Genomic DNA, 18,800 nt, shown 5'->3' with positions numbered 1-18,800 from the left:
CTTCTTATATTTATAGCTATAAATATATTTATATATATATAAAACATACACGAAAACATATGTGTTTGTGTGTGTGTTTTCCTTAAAGATAATTTAAGATTTCTTTCTTTCTTAATAAGAGTTTTGAGCTAATCATATTTCCTTCTTGCAAATAAACTGCCCTCTTAAATAAGAACTATTGAATAAACCCTGCCTGTGTCAGGCTTTCCTCAAAATTACCACTTTAAATAATCTTTAAGAAAGATGTTAACTCCCAAAATTATATGTATATAATTAGACATTAACAAAAAAAGGGAACTTATTTACCTTTAATTAATGTGATAAATATGAATAATATGATTTTATTACTATGATTATTGAAATACTACCCATAGCTACTCAAAATCAGTAAAAATAATGTTCTACTCAATTTATATTTAATAACTGCTCACACCTATCTGTGAGCAGGTAAAGAACCCGCCTACCAATGTAGGAGACTTAAGAGACATGGGTTTGAACCCTGGGTCAGGAAGATCCCCTGGAGAAAGGCATTAAAACACACTAAGTATTCTTGCCTGGAGAATCCCATGGCAAGAGGAACCTGGTGGGCTACCGTCCATGGGGCCGCACAGAGTCGGACACAACTGAAATGACAGCAAGCACATTTATCAGACATATAAAACTGGCTAAAATGACATACACTGCTCTTTTAAGTTGCCCATGCTTTTAAAAGCTCATTGGATATAGTAAATTAACCTTAATCTGCATCTGATTCTTTATATATGTCTGTTATTCCTTTTTTAACATCTGGTCTGGAAAGTATTTTCATCTTCTACAAGGATCAACCACATTTCTACTAGTCCTAAAAACTTTCCGCTTGCTGGTAGAATGAAGAACTGATATTCACTTTGTCATGCCAGAAAGCTATACAAACCTGTTCTCGTGAGCTGAAGACACATACTTGGAAGGCATGCTGAGACTCAGTTGGCTACAGAATAATTGAGAAGAAAAGAAAAAGGATGATTCAATCACACATAGAAAAGTAATGACTTAAAAACCAAGACATATCTGTTGTTTAATCACAACTCCTTCATTCTCTCTATTAACTGTAGAACTGTGCTTTAGCATCTCAGTGTAATCAAGAGATTAGACTAGTCAGAGATTTTAAATTGGCAGGCTGTTTTGTTGTTTTGTTTGGTACAAAATTGTGTGTTCAGTTGCTCAGTGGTGTCCAACTTGTTGCAACTCCATGGACTGTAGCCATAAGGCTCCTCTGTCCATGGGATTCTCCATGCAAGAATACTGGAGTGGGTTGCCATTCCCTTCTCCAGAGAATCTTTCCAACCCAGGGATTGAACCTGAGTCTCCTGCATTGCAGGTGGATTCTTTGGATTCTTTACCATCTAAGCCACCAGAGAAGCCCTAGCATGAAATTAAGGATCGTTTTTATAAGAGTCTGGATTTATAGCTTTTTCTGAAAAAAAAAAAAAAAAAAAATCAGTGGGTGGGGACACATGACGTGTCCTGGCACACATGGCAGCAGTGTGTGTTCTCAGGGGCTGATCTCTCCATTCCCACCATCCAGCTCTTCTGAGTGAAGTTACAGGGCCCTCTTCACTCATTTTTGTTACTTGCTTGTCTCTGTATATATTTGTGTTTTCAACACACAGACTAAATGATCTCTTTATTCCCTTCTTGATTTGCAGTTATGATTCTTCGATGGCAATTTTTTTGGGGGGCAAGGGGTAATACTTCAGTGACCTCCTACACCAGCAGACCACAGCTGGTATATATCCCTCCCCAGCCTGAAATCTTTGTCCTCACCCCTGAGCACCTCATTAAGCAAAAGGAAATGTGTTTGGAGGATTTGGATATTTTACTGAGACTAGGCAAGAGGTGGTTGGATTCTGGTAATGAACATGTTCTGACACGAGGTCCTGAATTAATGGATGCAGATGCCAGTGGGGCCAAAGGGTGAAGGGGAACATAATACTCACCTCAAACAACATCTGAATATAGAAAATAAGGGGACAGAAACCCTCTGGCAAGGGCAGGAGGCATTCTACTGTGATGGAGGCCTCAGCTTTTTAGCTAAGTGCCTCAAGCCAGCCTGGTATCTGGCAGGAATGCTAAGTCATAGGGTTAAACTGTTACGTGTTGCTTGATTGAAATTTTAGTGTAATGTTGGCTTTTAAAAGGCTAATAAAGACTGTAATTTAGCTTCTCAGATTTATGCAAAATTACTGGTACTTTCCTTTGAGTTTGTGAAGACATAGGGGTTGAGGTTATCTAATTCAATATTTGGTATGTTTGCAGGGTTATGTTGATGAGGAAATCCCAAAGATGATAAAAAATAGGAACCAAAATAGTGCTTCATTATTTTAAAATATTCTTTCTCCCTTCGCTTAATGTACAGAATCAACTTGGGAGGCAGAAAAAAAAAAGAAGGTAGTCCCAGTTCAAATGAAGAAATCATGTCACAATGTGTTATTTAGGTTACAAATATAAATTTTTTCCAAATCCCCAAAGGATACTACTAATGGCATCTACCACCCATTTTCCATCGAGCTGCAGATTCTTTAAGCCCTCAATTTAGAGGATATCACCTCCCTGAATAAAATATTAGCCTCGATGCCTTTACAATAAATTCTAAAGCTCCTTAGCATGAATTAAAAGACTCGTGGTATTTTTCAGTGGGGAAAGGTGTGGTAATGGTTGTACTGCCATTCTGAGTAGAAGGGCTCTGCCTTGTGAGGAGCAGGCCCTGGCACTGCAGAACGGTTGCCGTCACAAGCCCCTGGGCATGAAATGCCAGCAGCTCTCCACCCCCACACGTCTCTAAATGCCACCAACATAGATGATACTGCACGCCCTTCATTATAAACCGCTGGCAGGAGGGAGAGAACTAACCCCTCTCAGTCTCTCTGCTCGCATCTCCTATATTCTCTGCCTTGCTTTCTGACATCAGCTTTTGCTTTTCCCTTTTATTTATTTTTTTTTCATTCCTTAAATACACCAAAGCTTTTCAGATGCTGAAAGTGACAAAAGTTGGCTTTGCTTTTGACATGGTAGGCTCATTTTTGTCCTTCCAGCCTAGGCTAAAATCCCATTTTTTCAAAGTGGCCTTCACTGATCCTCCTTTCTAAGCTCACTGAACTCATCCTTGGCCCTTATTGGAACGTCACTTGATTTTTCCCACACAATGAAAAGCACAGGTCTATTTGTTTACATGCTCCTTGTATTAGTACAAAAGCCGCATGTAAGCAAGGACCTTTTTTTTATTTTTGTAGCATCACCTGGAATGCTGTGAGCTCTCTTTCTCCCCTCCTACTCCTTTTCTCTCCTTCCATTTCTCTTTCTCTTCATCGCCCCCCAACACACACAAAAGCACACCTATTTTTTTTTTAATTTCTATTTGAAACAAAGCATTGTCATCAGTGCACAAAACTTCCCTGAACATCCTACCCCTATTTTAAAGAAATGGTGTATACTTGTAGTTTATAAAGAAACAGATACTTAAAATTATGTAGGTGAGGAACTTCCCTGGCAATCCGTCGGTTAACATCCTGTGCTTCCACTGCAGGGGGCGCGAGTTCCATATCTGGTCCAGGGACTAAGATCTCACATTCCCACCTGCTGTGGAGCATGGCCAAAAAAAAAAAAAAACAGGCAGAAAATACCGCTGAAATTCATAATACACCATACTAAAGGAGTGATGCGGGCTTTAGAGGTGAAGATACCTGGGTATGCTTTTTGGGTAAGTAAGATTCAAGTTTTGTAAGGTGTGTGAGGTCATATTATTATACAAAATATAGTCGTCATGTGATTTCTTGGAATAACAGTGACTACAAATACAGAATCAGGGTACGATACAGCTATGTCAGCGCTAAGCTTTCATGAGACAGAAATCAAGTTAAATTCTTATACACCAATGTGTCCAACTTGCTCCACTGCAGTGACTTTCCTCTGCTCCTCCCATGAGAATTTAGAAATTTCAATAAGTAACTTCCCCGTCATGTGACAGTTTCATATATTAAGGATGAGTCATATGTTGGTGCTTTAAAAAAATATAACTATTTAGGTAATTGTGGTTATTGCCTGGGAGAATCTTATGAAGGTATGTGCATTAGCTTAATCAATTAATTGTTTTCTCTAGCTCTGGCAACTTATATCCCTGCTCTCTTGATACCCTTTAAGGTAGATGGAAAATCCTTACAATCCTTAAGAGCTATTGGTTCATAAATTATTTCTACTTTTCTAATATAATTTAGCAAACAGCAGAAAATAATCCTCCCCCATTTTATTACCACTGATATAAATTTTAGATTTAATTATTAATACTCATCTTCTTAAAAACATTTGTTTTTTTTTTTCATATAGTGGCACCAACCCATGACTTTCTACTTTAACACAACTTGATCTTGGATAACATTTTTTTTTAATGTTGATTGGGTTGTGCAGTTTTTGAAACATTTCTAAATATATTGTCTCATTTAATTCTTACAACTCTAAGTGCAGGTGCTGTTAAATGCATTTTCCCTACAGCTCCTTTTAGGGAAGGATCAGAATCCAACTAGAAGGTACTTCTTTGACTTCAAGTTCTTCTTGCTTCAACTCACCATAACACATGATTCTTTAAAATTACATCTAAATATTTGCTGCTGCTGCTAAGTCGCTTCAATTGTGTCTGACTCTGTGCGACCCCAGAGATGGCAACCCACCAGGCCCCCTGGTCTGGGATCTTGCCTGGGATTTTCCAGGCAAGAACACAGGAGTGGGTTGCCATTTCCTCCTCCAATGCATGAAGGTGAAAAGTGAAAGTGAAGTTGCTCAGTCGTGTCCGACTCTTCCTGACCCCATGGACTGCAGCCTACCAGGCTCCTTCGCCCATGGGATTTTCCAGGCAAGAGTACTGGAGTGGAGTGCCATTGCCTTCTCCGATCTAAATGTTTAGTTCAAGCCTAATACTGGTAAAATCTTTAGTGCTCCTAATAGATGAAAAAAAAAAAAAATGGGGCAATAAATCAGGGGAGCCATTAGACACAGTTTGCCTGGGATGATCCAGTTTATATCTATCAGTCCTGCTGTCCCAGAGACCTGATGGGTGCATTATCTGCTGCACCCTTTTCACTTTTGAATATATTCTGGCTTGGATCAAGCCTGTATATTGTCACCCTGCTTATTTAACTTATATGCAGAGTACATCATGAGAAACGCTGGACTGGAAGAAGCACAAGCTAGAATCAAGATTGCCGGGAGAAATATCAATAACCTCAGATATGCAGATGACACCACCTTTATGGCAGAAAGTGAAGAGGAACTAAAAAGCCTCTTGATGAAAGTGAAAGAGAAGAGTGAAAAAGTTGGCTTAAAGCTCAACATTCAGAAAACGAAGATAATGGCATCTGGTCCCATCACTTCGTGGGGAATGGATGGGGAAACAGTGAAAACAGTGTCAGACTTTATTTTTTCGGGGTCCAAAATGACTGCAGATGGTGATTGCAGCCGTGAAATTAAAAGACACTTACTCCTTGGAAGGAAAGTTATGACCAACCTAGATAGCATATTGAAAAGCATAGACATTACTTTGCCAACAAAGGTCCGTCTACTCAAGGCTATGGTTTTTCCACTGGATGTATGGATATGAGAGTTGGACTATGAAGAAAGCTGAGCACCAAAGAATTGATGCTTTTGAACTGTGGTGTTGGAGAAGACTCTTGAGAGTCCCTTGGACTGCAAGCAGATCCAACCAGTCCATTCTGAAGGAGATCAGCCCTGGGATTTCTTTGGAAGGAATGATGCTAAAGCTGAAACTCCAGTACTTTGGCCACCTCATGCGAAGAGTTGACTCATTGGAAAAGATTCTGATGCTGGGAGGGATTGGGGGCAGGAGGAGAAGGGGATGACAGAGGATGAGATGGCTGGATGGCATCACTGACTCGATGGACGTGAGTCTGGGTGAACTCCGGGAGCTGGTGATGGACAGGGAGGCCTGGCGTGCTGCGATTCATGGGGTCGCAAAGAGTCAGACACGACTGAGTGACTGAACTGAACTGAACTGGGTTATATACTCTCTGGCACCTAATGTCATATAGTGAAATGCCTGCTAAGGGAAAAAAGAGGTCATTTATGAAGAGAAAATTACATAGGGCATAGTACAAGAAAGTCATAGAAGAAATGGAAGCCATTGACAGATTCTAAGAAAGTTCAAATTATACCATACTTTGGAAGCCCTAGTTTACACAAGCAGTGTATATCAGATAATCATAATGGATTATTACAGATAATCCATTCAGGTAGTGATCAGAGAATCGGTGTAGGTCAATGTTTACTCAAGGCTGTATTGCTTCCAATGGATGAATTAGAAAGCTTCCTCCCTTCAATTCCTGTCCTCTTCTCTCAGTCCTTTGTTCAAAACAGACCTGGTTGTCAGAAAATTGAAGTCAAAACCATCAGGGTCAGGCAAAGGGGATTTCATCACTGCTCAGAACTTGAGTAAGAATTCCAAAGACTGGGCTGGCCTCCAGAAATCTGTTGTGGGATGACCACAGAATGGGCTGTCAGATGCCTTTATTCTCTGTTCCGAGAGCAGAACTGATGGTTTCATGCTTTGCGGTTGCTTTTCAAGGGTGAAAAGAAGATATGGGCTCGGAAACGAGGTAGTCACCATATGGAGATTTCCTCCCATTGTACGAGGAGCCTAGGGGCGCCCGTTCTTTCTTCAGAGCATTCACACAGCTCCAAGAATGAAGTGACAGTTTTCCAGCCATCGGACCCGACCCCCAGCTTGGCTCACTGAAGTGAACCGAGGGGGGCATATTCCACACTGGCATGTTGTTCTTCGCCAGAAGATGCAAGTGAGCAAATTAAAGTGGACAACTTCTGATAGCTTCAGAGGCTCGGGAAATGATGTAAAATAGGCCACTGATATTGAAGACCTGAGGATGGCAAGAGCCACACTGTGGTGAAAGAAATGCTTATCAACCGACCTCACAGCAGCTCAAGCCTTTGGAGCTTCTATCAGATAGTCTGTGTATATAAACTCAAAGCTCAGGGTAAACCTTAGATGATGTTAGTATGCAGTTTTTTACCATGTTTTCCTTCCAGGATCTATTCTATTCTTCTCTTTCTTTTATACACTCCATTCCTTTTTCCTGGCATGAATTTAGAGACCTTAACTCATATCTCCCTTGTTTATACTGCATCTAATCACCATCAGGAGTATTTCTCAATTGCAGTGCCCTCTGAATCAAATAAATTCATGAGCAAACAAATGGAACAATCAAGAAAACACACTGCCATATTTTTAGGGCACACTACACTCTCGATTGGGTGGTCTGTGTTTCATGTCCGTTCTATTGTTTTTCTCAAAACGACCTTGTGTTTATGTATCAGTATTCCCAATTTGGAGAAGGTAATGGCAACCCACTCCAGTACTCTTGCCTGGAAAATCCCATGGGCGGAGGAGCCTGGTAGGCTGCAGTCCATGGGGTCGCCAAGAGTCGGGCACGACTGAAGCGACTTAGCAGCAACAGCAGCAGCATTCCCAATTCATAAATGAATTACCCATTCTCAGAGAGGTTTAAGAATGCACAACGATCATGTGATAATTGACTTGCTAGCACCACCATTTAATTGGCTTGCCCACTGTCTTTATCAAAAGTCTTCCATATTTTTAACCTTTTAAATTTATTTATTTATCTATTTATTTTACTGTTATAATTTTATTTTTTAAACTTTACATAATTGTATTAGTTTTGCCAAATATCAAAATGAATCTGCCACAGGTATACATGTGTTCCCCATCCTGAACCCTCCTCCCTCCTCCCTCCCCATACCATCCCTCTGGGTCGTCCCAGTGCACTAGCCCCAAGCATCCAGTATCGGGCATCGAACCTGGACTGGCAACTCATTTCATACATGATATTTTACATGTTTCAATGCCATTCTCCCAAATCTTCCCACCCTCTCCCTCTCCCACAGAGTCCATAAGACTGTTCTATACATCAGTGTCTCTTTTGCTGTCTCGTACACAGGGTTATTGCTACCATCTTCCTAAATTCCATATATATGCATGAGTATACTGTATTGGTGTTTTTCTTTCTGGCTTACTTCACTCTGTATAATAGGCTCCAGTTTCATCCACCTCATTAGAACTGATTCAAATGTATTCTTTTTAATGGCTAAGTAATACTCCATTGTGTATATGTACCATTGCTTTCTTATCCATTCATCTGCTGATGGACATCTAGGTTGCTTCCATGTCCTGGCTATTATAAACAGTGCTGCGGTGAACATTGGGGTACACGTGTCTCTTTCCCTTCTGGTTTCCTCAGTATGTATGCCCAGCAGTGGGATTGCTGGATCATAAGGCAGGTCCATTTCCAGTTTTTTAAGGAATCTCCACACTGTTCTCCGTAGTGGCTGTACTAGTTTGCATTCCCACCAACAGTGTAAGAGGGTTCCCTTTTCTCCACACCCTCTCCAGCATTTATTACTTGTAGACTTTTGGATTGCAGCCATTCTGACTGGTGTGAAATGGTACCTCATAGTGGTTTTGATTTGCATTTCTCTGATACTGAGTAATGTTGAGCATCTTTTCATGTGTTTGTTAGCCATGTGTATGTCTTCTTTGGAGAAATGTCTATTTAGTTCTTTGGCCCATTTTTTGATTGGGTCATTTATTTTTCTGGAGTTGAGCTGTAGGAGTTGCTTGTATATTCTCGAGATTAGTTGTTTGTCAGTTGCTTCATTTGCTATTATTTTCTCCCATTCTGAAGGCTGTCTTTTCACCTTGCTAATAGTTTCCTTTGATGTGCAGAAGCTTTTAAGGTTAATTAGGTCCCATTTGTTTATTTTTGCTTTTATTTCCAATATTCTGAGAGGTGGGTCATAGAGGATCCTGCTAGGAGTTTTATAGTTTCTGGTCTTACATTTAGATCTTTAATCCATTTTGAGTTTATTTTTGTGTATGGTGTTAGAAAGTGTTCTAGTTTCATTCTTTTACAAGTGGTTGACCAGATTTCCCAGCACCACTTGTTAAAGAGATTGTCTTTAATCCATTGTATATTCTTGCCTCCTTTGTCAAAGATAAGGTGTCCATATGTGTGTGGATTTATCTCTGGGCTTTTAAATTTAATTACTGGTAAGAAACACATCTAAAATTGTAATTTGTTTGAAATCAGGAGTATGTATTTAACCTAATTTGCTCTCTATATTGTAATAGCTAACTCTTATACAAACAAAAAATCACCTCAAGGAAAATAAAATTCAGTAAAGTTCACTCATTATATCAGAATAATAGGAGACATTGTTGGAGGTAGGATAACTCAAGGTTTATAAAACTTCCTTGATGCTTTTAGTTCATTTCTATATCTAAATACATTACAGATGAGTGAAGTTTTAGAGGTTTTTAAAAGAATGCTGATAAGTCACGGAATTTATTGTAAAAAAAAAAATAATAATAATAGGGGGAAACTTCAGCCTGATTCTCAGCCATCTTAAGGATTGAAAATACTCAAGTGAAATTCATAACTATCAAGTAATAGACTCTCTCTAAAATAGAAACTATTAATTCTTTAGAGTGCAACATTGAAATAGCATACCACGAGTAATTTTGTTTTGCACCTATTATTTTAAAATGAAAAACTTCTGGGGCTGGTGCACTGGGACGACCCAGAGGGATGGTGTGGGGAGGGAGGAGGGAGGAGGGTTCAGGATGGGGAACACATGTATACCTGTGGCGGATTCATTTTGATATTTGGCAAAACTAATACAATTATGTAAAGTTTAAAAAATAAAATTAAATTAAAAAAAATAAATAAAAAAAAAATAAAATGAAAAACTTCAAAGAGTCTCTACCATGAAATGCTTCACACCTTGTCTCTGAGCTCCGAGAAAAGACTACTCCCGCTGGAGAAGACATTTCTGCTGCACTTCTTTCTTTAATGCTGTCACGGATGATCAGAGGTAATGAAAAAAGTATTTACCACATTATACGCTGTCCATTATGGTAGAACTCTTCTTTTGAAAAGTATGGAGCATCTCTGAGTCTAACCATGGCCCAGAAATTGTACTTTGCAAAACCATCCTTGTTACCTGTTGGAAGGGGAATATTCCTTTCTGTCTGCTTTTTATGTAACACTTACACACAGTCTTCGAATTTTACTCTAAGAATTGATTTTTTTTAATACTAAACCATTTATATCTCTGAGATAACACACACACAGAATTTATATATTTTTTTCTTTTTTTTTTTTTTTTTTACCTAAAGCAAAACTAATAAATGTGAAATCCTCTCTCCACACTCAAGATATCAAGGTAAGGAGGATACGTTTGAAAAATTGCTCTAATACATCAGAAAATACAAAAATCAATAAGCTATAAAAGCTAAAAAGCTTCTTCAATTTTGTCCCTTATTGCTTAGTGTAGGTGGCCAGGTCCCAGAGAACAATCCAAGGTTGCAAAAAAGCCATTACACATCTCGTTGTGTATTTCAGACAATATGTGAAGCTCTGCCAGGAAGGGACAACTATGTGTCTGCCGAAGGGTGGGGAGGTCTGAAAGGCCTCTAAATTCCTGTTTGACTGAGAGCTAGAAAATGTGCTTGAGGAATCAGGCAGCGGAAACTGTTTTTCTGTCATTGTTGTGTGAAAACAAAACAGGTCTGCAGAGCATTTCCCTCTGCCTTTTCTCCCTCTGCTATTTTTCAGGCATAGGAAGGTGCTTAATGTCATGGATATTGTTATCAGGCTGAGAAGGCAATGGGATGCAGCCCTCCATGCTAAATAAAGCCCGTGTTTTAACCCTAGAGGGGTAGAATCACCTTCTTGCCTGAACATTTTAAATTGCACTTTTCCTAGAACATGGATAGAGCAGGCACGTGTTACCAGCAGCAGTCAACCAGGGTTATGGCTAAGCAGAGTGGTTTTAGGCCACTGCTGTCTAAAGGTTTTTCATGGTTCATGATGATGAAAAAAGATGCATCACAGTATCTTTGAGTAAATGTCATGAGCATGTTTATTTTTAAAGTTTGTTTATTTATTTTGGCTGAGCTGGGGCTTCATTGCTGCACCGTGGGCTTCCTCTAGTTGTGGCGAGTGGAGGCTTACTCTTCACTGCAGCATGCGGGGTTCTCACTGCACAAGTTTCTCTCGCTGTGGATCACAGGCCCTAGAGCACTGGATCAGTAGCTGTGGCTCATGGGATTGGGTGTCCCACTGCACAAGGAATCTTTCTGGACTAGGGACCAAACCCATGTCCCCTGCATTGGCAGGCAGATCCTTTACCACCGAGCGATCAGGAAAGCCCCGAGCATCTACTTTTAAATAAATGCATATGATGTTCTAATACATGATGTGCTTTGTACATCATATTTAACAAATGAAAATGTAAAGGACTAGATAAAAGGGGGACACACACAAAAATTCTCTCACGAGGACGGTGGCCATGGATGTAGGGAACACGTCCTGGATACCAGTGATTTTGGTGTTTTCATGAGCTAAAATACTCTAGGGAGAGTTTCTTGACAGTTACAGAGTTAGTAACCCTCTTAGTGGCTCAGTTCTGGGGCTTCTGAACATTATCCTCTCCTGGGGCCTAAGATAAAATTCACTCTTGTGGGCCTCGTAATGTCGGTGTGTATACGTGCTCAGTCACTTCGGTTGAGTACAACTCTTTGCTCCCCCATGGACTGTAGCTCACCAAGGCTCCTCTGCCCATGGAATTTTCCAGGCAAGAATACCGGAATGTGTTGCCCTTTCCCTCTCCAGGGGATCTTCCCAACTCAGGGATCAAACTCAGGTCTCTTGCATTTCAGGTGGATTTGTTTACCCTCTATTACCTATTAAATCACTTTCTGTTTAAAATGTTTGGTATAATTTTGGTTTCTTGATCTCAAACCTGGAAAAAAGAAGCGTAAAATACACACAGGACAAGTTAAGAAATACAAAGCAGCCCTGACTGAGTTTTCCAGGTACCATCAGCTTCCTTTGTCAACAAAAGCCTCAGTTCAGGAGTGATTTAAATTATACTTTAGCAAAATTAATGATTACTATTTGTCATGTAACTTTAGGTTATCAGTTCAGTTAAGTCGCTGAATCATGTCTGACTCTTTTTGACCCCATGGACTGCAGCACTGCAGCCTGTCCATCACCAAATCCTGGAGCTTACTCAAACTCAAGTCCATCAAGTTGGTGATTCCACCCAACCATCTCATCCTCTGTCATCCCCTTCTCCTACCACCTTCAATCTTCCCCAGCATCAGGGTCTTTTCCAATGAGTCAGTTCTTCCCATCAGGTGTCCAAAGTATTGGAGCTTCAGCTTCAGCATCAGTCCTTCCAATGAACACTCAGGAATGATTTCCTTTATGATGGACTCGTTGGATCTTCTTGCAGTCCAAGGGACTCTCAAGAGTCTTCTCCAACACCACAGTTCAAAAGCATCAATTCTTCAGTGCTCAGCTTTCTTCATAGTTCAACTCTCACATCCATACTTGACTACTGGAAAAACCATAGCTTTGACTAGACGGACCTTTGTCAGCAAAGTAGTATCTTTGCTTTTTAATATGCTGCATAGCTTGGTCTTAGTTTTTCTTTCAAGGAGTGTCTTTTAATTTCACGGTTGCAGTCATTACCCACAGTGATATTGAAGGCCAAGAAAATAAAGTCTGTCACTGTTTTCCATTGTTTTCCCATCTATTTGTCATAAAGTGATGGGACTGGATGCCATGATGTTAGTTTTCTGAATGTTGCGTTTTAAGCCAGCTTTTTCACTCTCCTCTTTCACTTTCATCAAGAGGCTTTTTAGTTTCTCTTCACTTTCTCCCATGAGGGTGCTGTCATCTGCATATTTGAGGTTATTGATATTTCTTCCAGCAATCTTGAATCCAGCTTGTGCTTCACCCAGCCTAGCATTTAGAATGATGTACTTTGCAAATAAGTTAAATAAGCAGGGTGGCAATATACTCCTTTCCCAATTTGGAACCAGTCCATTCCATGTCCCATTTTAACTGTTGCTTCTTGACCTGCATACAGATTTCACAGAAGGTAGGTAAGGGTGTCTGGTATTACCATCTCTTTAAGAATTTTCCACAGTTTGCTGTGATCAAAGTCAAAGGCTTTGGTGCAGTCAATGAAGCAGAAGTAGATGTTTTTCTGGAATTATGATTGATTATGAATATTTGAAATTTGATGCTAAGTGCCTAAATGCCAAGAGACTACTATTCTTCTTTACGTTTAAATTTGATAGCCCTCACCATCACAATAAAAGAAACACAATATAATCATATAAGCACCAAGACAAACATGCTTATACCAAATTTTAGTTGCTATTTTATCATGTAAAGTTATACACCAAAGCAGTAACATTTAAGGTTTGAAAAGTCACTTGGTCTGAAAATATATGAGAATATAAGGTAAGGAAGTCTTGTGCTAAGTTGATCTCTCACCAAAGTTTACTGATTTCCATTCATTTTCAGTTTCTGGCCAAGCACTGTAACCTTCACTGTGAAGGACAGACATGCACATCTTTGTAGACTAAAGTTACAAGCATAGATTATAGAATCAAATGTTGAGCATTTCTGTAAGTCTGGATAACTCAAAGTCTTTAAGGAATTTGAAAGATTTATGTGAAATCTGGTTGAAAAATAAATGTAGAATCCATTGAATGGTACAATTGAATTTATCACATTTAAATTACTGAGAAGCCTAATATATATTTTCCTTATTTTAGCATGAAAACAAAAAATGTTTCCAATTTTTGTTAAATTTACATGCATGTTTATGCCATATTTGAAGAAAAATGTTTAGTTAGATGATTGAGTTAACAATAACTCTACTGTTACTTTATGTAACATTTATAGTAAATAATGTTAGAGAAATCCTCTCAGACTTTTTATAAAGTATTTTATACAGCAAAATGAGAGAATCCAATATTCATTTTGAAGTTACATATGATATTTCTACTGCCTCAAATTACTAGAAAGATAGATGGGAGAAAAATATATACCTGGAGAAAAATAAGAATACAGTTATCTCTTATGGTTAAAAATATACTGAGATCAATTTATCATTACCAAATCAACAACATTGACTTTGTTTAATAAATACAAAGGGTTAAAAGAATAATGAGCGTAAATTTTTTCAATATATGCAAGATGTAGAACTATATTCATTATTAAATCTGATGTGTTTATAATCATAGGCATAATTAGAAATATAAATTCATGTAATGATTTCTCTTAGTTTCTAAATCTACCAAGTTTTCTTGGGTTGTTACTATTGTTACAATTCAAATATTACATATTACTGGGCCTTGCCTAGCCATCCTTCCATATTACTCTTTAGAGGCTAATATTAATATAATTATTAAATGCACAAAACACATTTGTGGGCATAGATACTCACACACAAAGTTCTATCATCAAAATATTTGAAAAGTAGGGCCAAGCTTTACTAATTAACCCAGACTAGAGAGTACCTCCGGAAAAGGCAATGGCACCCCACTCCAGTACTCTTGCCTAGAAAATCCCATGGATGGAGGAGCCTGGTGGGCTACAGCCCATGGGGTCGCTACGAGTCAGACACGACTGAGCGACTTCACTTTCACTTTTCACTTTCACACAATGGAGAAGGAAATGGCAACCCACTCCAGTGTTCTTGCCTGGAGAATCCCAGGGACAGCAGAGTCTGGTGGACTCCTGTCTATCGAATCGCACAGGGTCGGACACAACTGAAGCGACTTAGCAGCAGCAAGCTATGAGGAAAAGTAGTCAAAAGCTTGAATGAGTATAAAACATGTGCTACACATTTTTTTTTTTTGGTGGCCCCTTATGACTGGCTTGTACTTTTCACTTGCCTGTGCTGGTCTTAGTTGTGGCATGCAGATCTTTTTTTGCGGCACACAGACTCTGTACTTGTGGCCCGTGGACTTAGCAGTTGTAGCATATAAGCCTAGCTGCTCTATGGCAGGTGGGAGATTAGTCCCCCAAAAAAGGGATTGAACCTGTGTTCCCCCACCCTGCAAGGCAGATTCTTAACCACTAGGGAAGTCCCTAATTAAGTGATATATACTTTTAAATTCATTGAAAGAAAAATAGTGGAAGAGGTGGTACTAGTATGAATGAGTAAAGTTATTTTTAAAAATTGGTTAGGTACATGATATCAGTAGCATAAAATATCAACTTTAAGGTAAAACAAGCAAAACCATTAAATAGGCCTCGTTTTGTTAAGGTTGCAGACTCTTGGTGTGACATCTATTCTCCTATTCCTCCTCCGAGGTTATCAATGATACCAACTACTACTATTTGCCTTTGTTAGAATGAATGACAGAAAGATGATGAAATGAACAGTAAAATTGTTCCTAGGACCAGAATCCTCAGTACAGTAGCCTCAGTTCACCAAAATGTCAACTCAAAAATAAAGTCTTATGCCACAGCACAAATATTTAGTTAAATATTAATTACCAAAATTTGCTAGCAGGTTTTAAAAGATACTATTTTGACCAAGGCTCAAGAAGTTAAAAATGTGTAGATTCTAAAGACACCTGCACCCAATTCCATATGTGCTTTTAAAAGTCGGGGTTCTCCTTAAACCCCAACTAGCAACTCATTTTTTCTTCTTTTATCATTTTGAAGAGAATATTATTTAGTGGCTTAGCATTAGGCTATGATACACTAAATACTTGCAAACTCTCACAGCAAGTTTCTCTAATCCTGCTTTTCATGCAGGTCCCTCAAGGAAGGTGCAGGTTCTTTTCTTACCACAGGATCATGAAAGAGGCAAGTGGCTTTAGATCCAGTTCTACAGTGTAATAAATGGCTTTAAGCAAATGACTTCTCTGAGCATACATTTCTTTTTCAAAGCATGATGATAATACCATCTTTCTTAAAGAGATTTGGGGTGATTAAAAGAGATATATGAAAAGTGTGCCCAAAATATCTAATGTAGAATCAATGGATCTATACTTAAAATTCCCCTTCCTTCCATAGTGAAGACAATAAAATAAATTTTAAAGATAACTATCAGTGTCCATTCCTACCATATATCTGGAATTTGTTCAGGTCATCCTTTCCCAGCTAAGAGCAAATCACCATAAAATTCAGAGTTCCCTGCACTGTGGTTTAACAAATAGCCAGGCTAGAGCAGCAGGCCACTGTCTTCCCTGTGTTGTTACCACCTTCTACTGAACCCTGATAACCCCTGTCTTTCTGCCAAATGTCTATGGTATTTTTTCTCAGGGGCTAACTTCCCCTCTTTCTTCAAACCATGAGCCAAAAGAAAGTATTGCTGTGCTGTTTCTCCATAAAACACAACCTAAAGACTGGTTATAGTTATTCCTCAGACATGGTTGTTTCTGCTGCTAGGGCTCAGGCTTATTTCAAGCATTCATATTCAGTTTTCAGAGTCTGTTACTGTGGCTTCCTCTGTCCATCTTCCATATTTAATGCCTCACCCTCATTTCTAACTACCGGTTTCATTATCAATCTCACTTATGTTACCTATCTAATGGTTTTCTTAAAATTTTTTGACATATGTTTATTGATTAGTTGTGACATTCCAGAGAATGCTTTAGGTTCCAGGGATTTTAGGAATGAGCAAGAAAATAAGTCTAAAGGCTTAACGCGCATCCCAGAAGGAATGGTTGTATTGGAAAACATAAGGCACTGCTCAGTGAGGGAGGTCAGAGGTTGCATCAGTTATAGGAGCAATCCCTGGGTTGAAAGTCTGGTAAGGAAACCTTGGAGATTTCCATGGTTATTAGAAGAGCCTCTCGAATGAAAGGAGCACAAGTGTATTTTTAATAACAGACTGACAAATACTGTCGATGGTTCAGGTAGAAATGAAAACAATGATATTGGAGTTGCATCAGTCTATCATTCCACAAATTTTTGTAGTTTTTCCAAAAAGCAATCACTTTACTAGTGCAGGAAAATAGATAACAAATTTTAGTGTTTAATCAGTGTTGTGAGTTGAATGATAGAGCAAAAAGATACAAGAGCTGCAATTTTGAGACTATTGATGAGATAGTAAGCCAATTCATTGTTAGTCTGTGTAGGAAATTAGACTAAAACGATCATGTTTTGTTGGAGAAATTTGTCGATAAAAGGGTAGCATATCTCAGTGGATTATAAACTGAATAAAGGAATAATATTTATCAACACTGAAGATTTTGTTCACAAAGTGTGGTACAAGAGTTTAAATGCTATAAATAAGATATACCTAGGTGATAATAAAGTCCAGAATGTGGCTACGTGCTGAGGTTGATGACTTATGGTGGCACTTTCTAAATATTATCACTAATAATTGCATCATAATTTGATACAATTAGTATCTAACATTTCCAATTTTACATGCATGTTTACATGAATTTTACATGAATTTCCACTGCCTAATGTTTAGATTTTGCCCATCTGAGTATGATACTATTTTGCATAATGCTGGCTCTTTCTGGGTTAATGTACTTACCTATGTCTTCTTCAATAATGTCTTTAATCAACCAACATTTAGTATCACTGTAACAGTCACTGGCAGGAGCAAAATGAATACATAGAATCAACCCTCAGGGGGTTCATAACCTAGGGTGGGATGGAATTAGTTACTGGTGTCTCTGGGTCTCAATTACTTTATTTGCAAAATTAACATGGTGAAATTTTTATAAGGACTAATGGAGCTGATCAATGAAAAGCCCTTGGCATAATGCATGGTATCCTGTACCCATGTAATAGTGTTAAGGTTAACATTCCTGGCAGGAGACTGGCAGGGTCCAGTGTACAGAAGCAACTGAATAGACGGTGTGTACAGACCATGGCAAAAATTGATGTTGCTGCAACATAAGACAAGCCTATTATATGAACTCATTTTAATATCAGTGCAGCAAAAGTAATTGATAAATAAACTTTGATAAATTTTACTACGCATTCTACAGCCAAACCAAAACTATTTTTAGATTTTTAGTTCATCTGTCACGGTTTCTTTCTAAGAATTTAGGCAAGTAAGAGCTGATCATGTGTATACACCTGGAGTATACATACAAGTGCACATGTGTGAAAGAGAGAAAATTACAAAACAGATCACGTGGAAGAATGAATAGCTACTTGAAGATACTCTTCTTCCTTTCTCAGTACACACAACTTATGTTGGAGGATCTGTCCACTTGCTGCTCTGGGGAAAATGAAGTCCTTTTCCCCAAACAAAGCCCCCTAATACAGCCCATCACTGCCATCCCTCTGATGAGAATGGTGGGGAATCCTGAGGAACATATCCAACTTCTGAAACTGACTGTCCAAACTCTCCTGAGTCTAGATGCAATATACCTACTGCCATGCCCCTGTAAGACAGTCCTTTCCTGTGAGAACCACATGCCCTGTTAAATCCTGATTTTTTTTTAGATTTACGTCTGTACTGCACTTTCTGGAAAGCTTGCCACTGTTTTTTTTAATCCATTAAGTCCTTTCCTTCTTTCTTTTTCTAAAGATCATTTTTTTAAAAAATTGAAGTTTAGTTGGTTTACAATGTTGTGTTGTTTTCAGGTGTACAGTAAAGTGATGTAGTTATGTGTATGCATATATATATGGAGAAGGCGATAGCACCCCACTCCAGTACTCTTGCCTGGAGAATCCCAGGGACGGAGGAGCCTAGTGGGCTGCCGTCTATGGGATTGCACAGAGTCGGACATGCCTGGGACGACTTAGCAGCAGCAGCAGCATGCATATATATATGTGTATATATATATATACACACACACACACACATATCTGTATGTACATAGATTATTTTTCAGATTCTTTTCCCTCTTTCATCTTTTCTTAAAATTTCAGCTT

The 18,800-nt window shown here is 38.8% G+C and overlaps 1 long non-coding RNA gene across 1 annotated transcript in view; it reads left to right on the top strand.

Annotated features, from left to right (window-relative positions):
* LOC129642301 (uncharacterized) overlaps positions 1-18,800 on the top strand; it is a 49,821-nt gene that overhangs the window by 11,730 nt on the left and 19,291 nt on the right. The window lies entirely within an intron of this gene.

The sequence above is a fragment of the Bubalus kerabau genome, chromosome 1 (genome assembly GCF_029407905.1).
Source record: "Bubalus kerabau isolate K-KA32 ecotype Philippines breed swamp buffalo chromosome 1, PCC_UOA_SB_1v2, whole genome shotgun sequence".
Taxonomy (NCBI): Eukaryota; Metazoa; Chordata; class Mammalia; order Artiodactyla; family Bovidae; genus Bubalus; species Bubalus kerabau.
The sequence above is the reverse complement of the archived record's forward strand: the minus strand, read 5'-3'. Positions and strand labels throughout refer to the sequence as shown.